We start from the raw sequence: 12,334 nt of genomic DNA on the forward strand, positions 1-12,334 counted from the left end.
GGAGCATGTAGGGAGAGGATTTCTGGGAACTCGGGGGCTGAGGGTGTGCCTTGAGGAGACCCGACAGGTGAGGTGCCTGCCGACGGGGAGCCTTCGTAGGGCTGGGAACTTATAATGATGCCCGGCTCCTGCGGCGGCCTCCCGTTCCTCACTTTGCCATGTGGCCGTTCTCTCCCTCCTGCTGTGTGGCCTCGTCTAGGGCCGAGGACCTCCTTGCAGAGTCCCCTCCACGTTGCAACTCGTTCAGGATGGCTGTCGCTGACCCACAGTCCCGGCGCGAACTTTGGGGGATGTCGCTGTGGGTGGCTACATCACGCAGCCTGCCTCCGTCTGCCACTGTTGTGTTGTTTGGGACCCTCTTACCTCACCTCTTCCTTCCGTCCTTCATACTTTTTTTCTCCCAAACGTTCCTCTGTGCTTCACTAAACCCGGCCATTCTCCCATCCAGCCGGCCTCCCCTTCTACACCCTGGGCCCTGTTCCTTGGCTCTGGAGAGGCACGGGGGAGGGGTGGGGGAGAGAGGGGAACACGGGCCCTGCTCTGAAGGAGTGCGTGTTCAGCCGCGAAGCCACGCCTGTGACTAAGTCACCTCAGCGCAGCCTCCTAGGCACGGGGACCGACGTATCCGCGGGGCCCTCTGGAGCAGGGAGGGCAGTGAGGGTCCATCTCGGGTGGCCTGGGGCATGTTTTGCTGGGGAATCGCTTGGGTGGAGTCTTGGAGGATGGAGGGGCTCTTGCGGCCCTCGGTGGGCCGGGGAGAGGAGGCAGAGGTGAGGGCACTGATCCCGAGGCTGAGTTAGCAGGACTGTGAGGGCTCGATGGACTCAGACCAGAGGCCCCGCTGCAGAAGCCCGTTAAGTCTTCGCCTCACCATCCCAGAGCCCAGCACACAGCGTGTTCTTGGTCAGTATTAGCTCGCTTCCTCTGCTGTCCCTTCCAGAAGCGGGTTCCTTCTGCATCCATGTGCTGGCCACAGCTCTGGTCACGGGCCCGATTAGGGAGCAGCTGCCGTGAGAAGCGTGTGTCCAGGTCATGTGCGACGGGTCGTGCCTTGGCAGAATAGTTCCGAGTCTCCCCTCAGGTCCAGCAGCCCTCAGGCTCCGGTCACAGAATCGAGGGGAACTTAGCAGGCAAACGAACTTTATTTATTTATTTTTTTTCTCCTTGAGCATGCACATTTGTAGAAATCCTGGAAAATGTGAGCGGAAAATAAAATTAAAAGCAGAAAAAAAATAAAAGCAAAGCAGGAAAAAAATACAGATCACCGATAACCTCGACCCTCAGCGGTAGCTACTCTTAACATCTGGCTTCCTGTTGCCACATGGTTTTATGTCTTGACTTTGTTCGCTTAACATCACGTGACCATTTTCCTGGCGTCCCTCAGAGTTTTTAAAATTCGTTTCGGGGCAGCTCTTCCCTGCCTGCGTCGTGCGCTCCTACAGGAAAGGTGCCCGCAGCTGGTTTCTCCTTTCCGGCAGGGCCAAGCGCCTTCCGTGCGGGCTCCTTGCGAGGGAGAGGTGAGGACGGTCGTTGCAGGCGACTCAGCTCGGCCGGGGCAGCGCGGAGCACGCGCTCGGTGCCTGTGACCGCCGTCGCGGTCCTCGTCGTCGTCATCCAGGCCCGCGCTACATCCCGTAGGTCTCTTTCGAGGACCGTTTTACTGGTGGCCCCTCCACAGATGGCACCGGGAGGGGATTGCTGAGGGGCCCCAAAGGTTTGAGCTTCCTAAGGACCGCAGCCGACCTGACAGCGGCGATGGGGCTGCGGAATAGGGGGGCACCCCAAAACGAAGCGGTGTTCCGGTCGCTTTTCTCTGACTTCCGGTGCACTCGAGATTGGCCCCGTTTCTCAGGTGTGTTGCCTGTTTGTGTTTTGTCACCTGGTCATTTCCTTCGGGGTGTTAGCAGGTTTTTTTCTCACCGGTTTGTAAGATCTGTCTGACTTGACTTGTGAAGTTTGCAGGGGGTAGGGAGCGGGGACCCCCATGGGACTCTTTGTTAGGCATGCTCTCCCAGGCACGGCACCTCCATTTCTTTGGGGGACTTTGCTCTACAAATCTGCATCTGATTGTGGTGGCAAATTCCTGCTTTGCAAGTGAATGCAGGCCTGGCTCATTAATCTGGGGAGTCCCCACGTTAAATGTCCCCCTTTAAGTGGTGTTTGCCAAGGAGCTTATTTTCCTTTCCTTCTTTCTTTCTTCAGAAGCAAAGAAAAGTCCTAACTTTCAGGCATCAGGTAAACGGGCAGCTCTTCAGAGGCCTCTACCTGGACCCCCTAGACTATCTCCTGGGGATGATGGACTTCCCTTTCCAGCATCCGCAATTTCTAACTCATTGGATGTTTGTGTGAAGATTTGTTTAATGTCTGCTTCTCAGATGGACTCAAATATCTCGAGGATGGGGACCAGGTCTCTTACTGCACCTTCCGGGTTCCCCCAGCCCCTGGTGCAGTCCTTGGAAATGAATGCTGAGCGGTAGAATGGCTTGTCCAAGGCCGTCAAGCTTGGACATGGCCAATCTGGGACTTGACTGGGCGTGTGACCCCACTTTTGCCCTGGGTCCCATGGGACCCTTTACACCTGTGGTCTGGGCTTTGCTTTGGTGTCTGGGTGAGCAGAGCGAAGGTAGCTGGTGTGGTGGGATCTTCGCAGGCCTGGCATCTGTCATTCCTGGTGATTTTGGCTCAGTGAGGACAGACATCTAGGGGAAAGGTTGGGAACGGCTTCCAGGTGAGCGCCCAGCGACAGCCGCTGTGCCCTCTGCTCGGCTGCACCCCCACTCTGCAGCCGGCGCGGCTTTTCCGGGCCTGCCCTGAAGTGGGAAAGGAGCTTCGTTTGTGAAACCTACTGAGATCCCTGGTTCCACCACTCCAGGGCCCATGTGCTGCAGGAGAAGCTGCAGGTGGGGCATGGGTTTGCGCTGGGGGTGGGGAGGGAGAGACATTCTGCTCTGCACGTGGTCAGGCGGTCGGGTAGCTTTCCTGTGGGTAGGAATGCTCGGTTCCCGAGTGGGCAGGGGTCGGGGGAGCCTCCTGGTGGAGGGAAGACACCCTGCCAGCTCTGATGGGATGCTTCCCTCCTCCCTCCCCTTCGCGAGTTGGGGCGTGCTGCTGAGCTCTCAAACACCCAGTCTCCTGTCGCTAAGGTGAGCTCCGGGGGCCCCTCCCAGCGTTCTCCGGAGGCCCCCTCTCAGCGTTTGTGGGCCGGCTCAGGGACTGGTGACTGTCCCGGGCCCTAGCAGTGCTCAGTGCCTGTCGGTTTCCTGTTGCCATCGACGCACGCCAAATTTGGCAGAAAATTTTGAACACTGGGGACTTCTCCGAGGAGTCAACGAGAACTCGGATTTGGAGGTCCTCCCGTCCACCATTGGCCGTCCCCCCGCTCCCCATGCTGGAAAGGACCCTGCCAGGAGGCTAAATACACAAGTTCAGAACTGAACCACGTCTCTGGGCTTCCTGCGGGCCGGCGGAGAGTGTGCGGGTGGACGACCCGTGTCCCAGGCCCAGGCCCGCGGGTGGAGCTGTGTGGCCTCGGCGAGGCCCTTGTCACTGTCCCTATCCAAGAGGGGTCACGAAGCGAGGGTCACTCCTCCACAGGCTGGGGCTGGGTTCCCGGGGTGGGGTTGGCGGTTGGAACCATTCGGGAACTGCCGAGATCAGGGGCTGACCTCGGCGTCGGGAGATGAACCTGCCTTTTCCGATGCGGAAGACGTGGGCCGAGGAGGAGGGCACAGCAGTGCGGCGTGAGAGCTGACATTGCGGGCTTCGAAGACAGCGGGCGGGGCCCTGAGCTGAGGATCGTGAGCGGCCTCTTGAAGTCGGCAAGGCGAGGAATCAGGGCTCCCCTCAGAGCTTCCAGAAGGGAGCGGAACGCTGCCGACCCTCGGCCTGGGCCCTTGGGACCCGTTTGCAGTTTCTCTCTCGGACTGTAATGGGGTAAGTTTGCGTGCATCGGAGGGACTGACCCTGTGGTCGTTTGTTCCCGAGGAAGCTAACGTGATGGGGGTGGCATTGGATGGCCACACTCTGTGGCACGCATCCTGGAGTGTGGAGCCGGAGACCGTCGGAGGCCGTCGTCTAGGCCGTGGCCCTGGCGGGCCACCTCTTCTTGGTGACTGCATCACTGAGGCCTGCCTGGTGACGTGGCAGGGATGGCTTGAGTAACCAGGCGTTCTGAGGTCACGTGATAAAGGTCCCGTGTACGTGGCAAATGCCCTGGGCAGGATGCTGCGACGGTCCATTAGGTGTTGGGACCGCCGCCCGCCCCACCACCCTGCTATTTTAGGTTTTAATTGCTGGTCTCTTGCTGTTCGATATTTCTTTAAGCATCGTGGGAGCACTTTGCAAGTACACGTTAGCTCCACATGAGGAGCTCGTCTGTCACGCCGGCCGTGCTCAGGGCCCGGCACTCCTTGATGCCTCCCGTGCGCATACCCCAGCTCCCGCTGACAGGGCCCCCTGAGCTCCCTGTGCGACGCGTGTGGCCACTGCCCCCTCCCCTCGGCCATCCTCCTGCCCTGGTCAGGCGGCAGCGGGGCCGGTTGGAGGGGACACTGGCCCTGTCTGTCCCACTCCCGGAATGCAGGCGCCGGACCCTCCCTGCCTTCCCTCAATGTCCCCCTCCCAGCCTCATCTCCTTCGGTGGCTGGTCGGGCCTGCTGGGAGCCTGGAGACAAGCGGTGGGGGGACGGGGACGCCTGCCTGGGGGAGCGGGACCCCGGTCAGGCTGGCGGAGCACAGGGTGCCGCCGACCGGGAGGGAGGAGCCTGCCGTTCCCTGGGGCGGGGCGGGGTGCGTGAAGCAGTGTCGGAAGCTGAGACCTGAGCTTGCGCTGGAGGCTCAGCTGACTGCTAGTAGCACAGGCGTTGCTGGGGGCACTGGTACCGGTACGCTCTGTGCGCACGGATCTGGTACGCTCTGTGCGCACGGATCTGGTACGCTCTGTGCGCACGGATCTGGTACGCTCTGTGCGCGCGGATCTGGTACGCTCTGTGCGCACGGATCTGGTACGCTCTGTGCGCACAGATACCTCTATTATTGCCGATGAAGAAACTTAGGCCCAAGGAGGTAGACGCGCCTTGCCTCCCGTTCGCTGAACCTCTGCAGGTGCCGCGCACTCTGCCAGGTGTGTATGCCACGAGGCCTCGAGGTTCATCTTCGCGAGGCCTGGGGCCATTTTAGAAGAAGACACATGTGTCTGTGAGCGCTTTTGCCTAACACTGTACACTCGTATGTGTATAAGGTTTGGATTCACTGTATAGCATGACATTGCAGCCTCATTAAACTCCAGCCAGGATAGCTCCCCTGTCGTCATTGGCTGGGCCTGACAGGTACCTGGGCCAGGTGTGGGCTGCTCACCTGAAGGGCGAGGCTCTACCCAGGAGATTTCGCCCAGTGCTTGACTCAGCTGCCCTTGGATGCCCTCCCCAGGGCCTGCCGCCTTTGCCGGCCTAGCCGCCCAGCATGCCATGAATGGCTGGGGATGCTGCCCAAGCTTGTACTTGGCCTCAGTGAAGTTTAAGTTGTCAGGGAGGATGATGGGGAGGGGCTCACTTCCTGAGAGGCTGGAGGAGAACGAGGGGGGACCTAGACTCTAGCCTGGCAGCCCTTTTATGTGCAAACCCGTCGGCTCCTCTGCCAGAACACCCCTCCCAGCTAGAGGGGTGGGAGGTGAGGAATTCTGTGGGGCGCATTATCTGTGATCTCGCCGGGCACATTCCTCCGCGATATCCTGGGCTTGGCTGGCATGCAGCCACCCGGGTGGAATAACAATGAGGGTGCTCCCAGCGCCCGCCTCCTGCCAGGGCTTCTGGAGGAGGCTCCGCAGGGGAGGTGCGGCCGCCGGGCTCACACTTCCTTCCCCGCATTTCCATCCGCCTGCCCTGTCCTCTGACAAAGGCCCGGCCCCTGGGAGAGCAGTGCCTTCTGGGTCGGCCTTGGCTCCAGATGAAGAGTGAACTTCGAGGCCGGCCCATGAGGCTGTGCAGTCTTACTTTTCATGCAGGTGTGCTGGGGGGGCGGGCACCTGGGGCGTGTGTGAGTGGGGTGTGGAGAAGGGCACTGGGGAGGCCTGAGACCTGGTACCGACGACCTTCTGCATTGTCACCGCTGATGGGGCGTTTCTGGTGACGTCGCCTTGCCAGAGGTCCTCGGTTACTCGCCCTTCGCCGTCTGACATAACCGCCGTGTGCCGCTTCCTGGCGAATGTCAACTGTGTCTTTGCCGAGGCTGGAAAGCCCACCAGGAACCGTTATCAGAGAAAAATATAGGAAAAGGCGGCAACACAGTCCTGGCCGCATTATTTGGGCTTCTGTGGTCCTTTCTGTCCTTGGCCACTGCTAGTTTTTCCTTGACTTTTTTAAAATAATTTTTTTCTTGTGAAACGAATGCTTATTTTGTTTAACGAAGAATTGCATAGCACTTCCCGTGAACTAGGCGGCTGTTCTAAGCCCTTCGCAAATATTAACGTACTTAATTGCATCCCATAGCGGTCCTGTGAGGAGGCGCTCATAAGGCACGCAGGCCAGGCGATGTGCGGAGGTCACGGAGCAGGCGGGACGGCCGCAGGGTCTGCGGCCGTCTCCATTTTGCAAAGGGGAAAATTAAAAAGATGCGACACCCACCGAAGAATGAACACCGAAGAGACACAGGAGCAAGGCCACGGGACGGCAGGGCCGGAGAGTGGCGCGGCCACGAGCCAAGCCCGGCGGGGAAGCGAGGAGCGGGGGGAGGCGGGACCCCAGAGACCGCCAGCAACTCGGCCCAGCTCCCCCGGAGCAGCGGAGAAGGTGGCCGAGTGCCCCGCCCTCCGCCCTCCCCCGGTGGCAAGAGCGGGTGCTCTGTAAACATTTGCTGAGCGAGGGAGAGACGGGGTGCGCTGTGAGACTGGCATTTTCGACCCGCGTTCCTTGGCCGGAGCTCTGGGTGTTCTGGAAATGTCTGTGCAAACATCCTGTTTAGCTGGAACCTCCTCCTCTCACCCAGTAGCTACGGGACCTCAGGAAAGAGGCTTCTGTCCTGACCGCGCTGGCCTTACTTGCAAAGCGCGAACCTGTCCCGGGCGGTGGCGACAGTTAAATGCGATGATAGTGTCCCCAACGCACGGTTGGTACCCCGAGAATGTTAGCTCTTATTGCGTGGTTTGCCAAAGATGTAAGTGGTGTCTCTGCATACGCCCCGCTTTCCTATGAACTCTGTAACTGCCACCGGCTCCCTCCTGTTCGTCCCCCTCCTCTGCCCAGTGACTGGGGAGGGCAGGAAGCCACAGGACGAAATGCTAAGTTGGTTCCTGTCCCTTTGGGCTGTCTCTCAGATCACCTTGAATGACCATGCCCTGTCCCCTCTGCAAGGAAAAAATTAAAGGCAGCGCAAAGCAGAAATAGGAAATGCAGGAGAGTGGTCGTTGCTAGACGGGGCCCTCCGGGGCACCCCAGGGCGGGGGTGCCAGACGTTGGCTCCAGGGCAGGTGACGCCCAGCTCCATGTTGTCCCTGCGTCTTCATGGACGCCTGCCCCTCTGCTGGTCGGATGCCTCGGAGTGACCCAAAGGATGACAAACCTCAGGATAAATGTGGGGTTTACTTATTGGAGGGGGTACCGGCAGGGGATATGAACATTTGTATAATCAAATAAACATTAAGGAAGAGAGAGACATTCCATCCCCCCCCTCCCCCCACAGTGTCCCATTGGCCCCGCGGTTGGCCATACAGATCGCTGAGGTGGGACGGAGCTCTGGGGAGACCCTGAATTTTAGCCCCTGCCGTCTGTACAACACTCCCGTTTCACAGCTTAGGAAATTTGGTCTTTGAGAGGTCCTTCGGGCTCCACGGCCCCTTCTCAGAGCTGGGGAAGAACCCGCCTTCTCTCTCACACCCCTGCCCTTGTGCCCCGCCAGCTCTGACTCGTGATTCATGGGGTGCGTGGGCCCGGTGGATTCAGGGGAGCCGTGCTCGCGCGCCTCCGGCTTCGCACCCTGGGTTTGTGCGACGTCTACAGTGCCGACTGGGCCTGTTCGCAAGTCTCGTTGCGGGGGCCGGTATGCTAGACTCGTGGTGCCCAGGGTCCCTGAGCTTTTTCTGTCCCTAGGCAAGTGTTCATTAGAATCAGGGACAGCGTGTGACTGGCCCTCAGCATGGGCAGAACAGCTGTTCTGAAAAGAAACTACCAGGGTATATATATGTCCTTGGTGTTTTTGAACCTTTAGCCAGGGCCGGTTCTAAGCGCGAGAGAATACGTGTAAATTCTAGTGCCAGGAGCCGATTCAAAAACAAACCCGGACAAAACATCTGTATTTTTTTCCGGATCGCGTTAAAAAATATGTGCTTGTTGAAAAATAACCCCCGCCACCATAGACATGGAACAAGTCGGAAGTGACCTTTTCGTACCCTGTCATCCCTGTCCTTCGGTAGAGAACGTTGACGGAAGGAGCCAGAAAACCCTGGCCGGGAACCCTCGCTTGACGACTCCAGTTCATAAAGGTCTCACGTGAGGGAAGAGTCCTGCCACCCCCAAGGGCCGCTGTGCGAGACCTTTAATGAAATTATGTCCAGGGCCGTCGCCTGTTCTGCGTGGGCTCGATACTTCTTTTTTGTCCCCACTCCGGCCCCTGGCTTCTGATCCGGGAACTCCGCACGCACGGGAGGCAAGCGCCCGGGAGAGGCCAGTCCCTTCTCCGACGTGGTGCTGGCGGCCGCCGCCTCCCCGGCCCCGCTCTGCTTGCCGGTGTTGGCCGGCTCTGGCTCTCCTGCCCAGGTTAGGTGGGGACGTGGAGCCCGTGTGGTTCCCTGAAGCCCGGGCCTGCCTCCGGCCTCCGGAGTGTCCTCCCAAGGGCGCTAGAGCAAGTCTGGGTTCCCTGCAGACTCTCCAAGATGCTCTGACGCCTACCTCGCTTTCTTCCCACTCGTTTACCTGCCCACGGAGCTCTGCCTGAGTGTACCTGGCACCTCGAATTAACCGAAGGGCAACACTTTCTCATCCTTGACTCCTTTGAAAGATGGATAGAGTTCGACACATCTCCGCATCACTGTCACCCGGGACCTGTTCCCAGGCCTCTGGGAACTGGATCGTAACAAGCCCTTAGGTGACCCTTGGGCGTGCTGAGGCGTGAGGCCCACTGGCACAGAGCAGCTTCCGTGGACCTTGCACTGTAACTTGCATGTACCGTGAAGGCCCTTGGTACCTGTGATTTATACACACACGCCCGAATGGCAGTGAGAATGAGAGAGAGAGAGAGAGAGAGAGAGAGAGAGATAGAGAGAGAGAGAGAGAGAGAGAGATCGCCAAGTTCCCATAGCGCTCCGTGGACTTAAGTTCCCCAAGTCAGAGTTCTTTTCTGGATTGCTGTTCTGACATGTTTTGAATGAGTTCAAATTTCTGCTTTTTAATTTTCCCCCTTTCTCCCTTTTCTCTCCCTAGATAAGGCTTGTGTTGCCCATGCATTCCTTCCGTCTCCTGACTCCTCCTAGGCCGGCGGGACGGGGCATACGTGGGGTCTGCCTCTGAGCACAGGGGGAGGAGGGGGGTCGGCCAGCGGGGAGGAGAGCCTGAGCAGCCCGGCTCCTCTGGGGCGCTTGCCGGGAGTGCTCGGCGACTCCTTGCCTCCCCGGCAGGGCTGACTCTGCGCCTGCCTGCTGGGTCCTGCCCTCTCACCTTTCCCTCCGCTGGCATTCGCCCAGGGCCCTGTGGGCAGTGTAGACGCTGCCAGAGTGCACTCAGTGAGATGTGCCTGTGTGACGCGAAGCGGAGACCCGCTTCCGTGAAAGTCAGGAGTACATTCCAGAGTCGGGAGCGTGGCCTCCTCGGAAGCCGGGCTGATCCAGGTTCTAAAGAGGACTTGGAACAAAGGCAGTGATTATGGGCATCGCGGGGCTGTGGGATGTGGGAGCGGCAGCCGCAGCAGGGCCGCCCGGTCGAGGCCAACTGTCCGGCCCCCGAGAGAGCGGGAGCTCGGGGTGCTGAGGGCGTGATGACCCAGGTCCCACAGTGAGGCAGGGGTCTGGGCAACACGACGGACCTGGAGAAGACTCGCGGTCTGTTGGGCCTGGGTCCAAGTCCACCCCTGGCTACCTGTGTAACCTCGGGCAAGGCGCCTACCTTTCCCATGCTGCCGTTGCTGTGGTTTTGGGATAAGAGACCTGTCTCTGGGGTTGTGAGCTTTAATGAGGATTAAATGGGGGAAATTAGAAGGGGCCTCTTCTGCGATAGGTGATGAGTAGATGCTCTTATTTCTTGTTTTTCTCCGTATTTTGAGTATCAGCCCCCTACTCCGACTGTGAGCACTTTTTTTTCTCTTTCCAACTTTCATACCCCTCAGGGGCCCCGTGACCTGGCCGTGAAAACCGCCCCAACTCCGTAGGGAGCTCCCCGAGGCCCCGGAGTGTGTCCACTACAGCTGGCTGGCCTGGTCCTCACGTGGATTATTTCATATGGCCCCGTTTCTTTAATGAGATTTGAAGCTCTTTGCAGGCATGGCTCCTGTGCGGGTCCTAAGTCTCCCTCAAAGTTGCTTTCCTGGGGGAACAGATGCACCCCAGAACTTCTCTGTTGAGTCTTTCAGGCTAAGTCCCACTGTCCCGTGGAGAGCTGTCTCGACTTGAGTCATTGCGTGATGGCTCCGTTCCATGGCACTTTGCCCCCTTTGTCATGGGGATCTGACTGACGTTTGAATCTTTGCTGACCTTTACCCGGAGGATTTTGTGGGCAAAGGCAAACAAAAGGAACTGAAAAAAACCCCACAAACTTAAGATTTGTCATTTGTAGAAGGACATTGTTCACAACTCATTTCAGTATTTTAATCGCCTACCTTTAGGCTGTAAAGGAGTGCAGGTGAGCTGATTACTCGGAAGGGTCACTTTTGTGGAGGACCTACTGTGTGAAAGGGCTTATGTAGGTTTTCTCTAATCTGCGCCTGCCCTGTGCAAGGCAGGACCTCATTTCGCAGACTTGTGTATAGACTCAAAGAATTGCAGCTCAAGGTTTTACAGCTCTTTAGTTAAGCGTCGAAGCTAAAATTATTCCAGTCTGTCTATACGGTACCAGTGGTCACTTAGCATGGAATCTGTCCATCCCTCCCTCCTTCCCTCCCTCTCTCCCTGCACACCTCCCCCCCAACATTGAGTCTATTCGTCTGCTTCTTTCTCTCGAAATTGCTGTTGCTATTCATAACAGGTCAGGTCTAGCTAATGAAAAAGAAGGCTCTTGCGCGGTCACCCCGGGGAGCTGTTACAAGGGCAGCTGTGCTGCTGTGACTGTCTGGGCCTCAGTCCTGGTGCGTCTGAAGGACAGTTCATGAGAAGTGCCCATGTTCTACCTGGACGCTGCTCCCGGTTTCTCCAGGAGCATTTGTCGCCTGCAGGTGGGGAGAAGCAGTCAGGGTTGGTTTGGGGGAGACCCACCTCCACGCTCCGGTCACGTCAGCTCTGAGCCTGGTGGAAGTGATATCACGATTCCAGGCCACTGCCGGACACTCTTCTCATTCTGACCAGAAGCCACCTGAAGAGGCGTGTCGTGGGCAACACGAGGGATTTACTGCAGGACAAAGCGTGGGACTCGGGGCCCACGGACAGGTCGGCGGGTTGGGGCGGTTCTGGTCAGGGACTGGCGGTGCCTCGAGAGTCTGTTCCTTCCCTTTTCCAGCAATCGAGCTTCTTCCCTCCCCGTCTCTGGCTTCCAGAACCTTCTTATCCTGTCGGTCTGCCCTCAGTCTTTCTCACCACGTAACGCTCCCAGGGCAGGACAGCGTAGTCTAGTGGTTGAGGCTGTGGAGGCTGAGTGCCTGGGCTCTTGTCTCGGCCCCGTGCCTGCCCGCCCGCCTGGCTTTGGGCACACAGTGCTGTGCTCCAGAGCTCTCATTCGAAATGAGTTAGTTCATGCTTCCCGCTCGCCGAGCTTCCGTGTTCCTACCACCAGCGCTCTTGGAGTGAGCAAACGGGAGGTGTGGTCATCACCTGCTCTCCCAGGCGTCGTGTGTGCGGGCCACCTTCTCACTCAAGACTGGCCTCTCCTTCTGCGGCCCGCGGGCCTTAGCGGGGCAGCCTCGGGTGAGTCACCCTGCCTCGCTGGGCCTCGTTTCTCCGCTGTTGGTGAGGAAATTGAACCAGATCATTTCCACCGTTCCTTGTGCTCTGACGTGTCGGGAGCGCTCACGTTCGGTGTGGTCCGGCCTCTCCTCCGCCCCAGCATCTGCCAGCTGCCATGGCAACCTGCACATCAGCCATGCCCCCGAGCATGGACGGGCATCGTCTGCATGTTTGCTTTCCTGGTTCTCGTGCTGTAGCCCGAAAGCCCCCTGAAGGCGGGGGTCCAGGTCGATGTGATTTCCAGCTCCTAGCATCGCGAGC

General features: G+C 58.7%; 1 long non-coding RNA gene across 49 annotated transcripts in view; it reads left to right on the forward strand.

Annotated features, from left to right (window-relative positions):
- Positions 1-12,334, forward strand: part of LOC107506203 — a 579,061-nt gene that overhangs the window by 41,691 nt on the left and 525,036 nt on the right. The window contains exon 1 of one of the 49 annotated variants that reach the window (XR_004954743.1): positions 4,792-6,001. The exons of the other annotated variants lie outside the window; for them this stretch is intronic. This is a non-coding gene — a long non-coding RNA (uncharacterized LOC107506203). Of the gene's footprint in view, positions 1-4,791; positions 6,002-12,334 lie in introns of those variants that run through there. 49 annotated transcript variants of the gene reach the window in all.

The sequence above is a fragment of the Rousettus aegyptiacus genome, unplaced genomic scaffold (genome assembly GCF_014176215.1).
Source record: "Rousettus aegyptiacus isolate mRouAeg1 unplaced genomic scaffold, mRouAeg1.p scaffold_m13_p_15, whole genome shotgun sequence".
In the NCBI taxonomy this organism is placed as follows: Eukaryota; Metazoa; Chordata; class Mammalia; order Chiroptera; family Pteropodidae; genus Rousettus; species Rousettus aegyptiacus.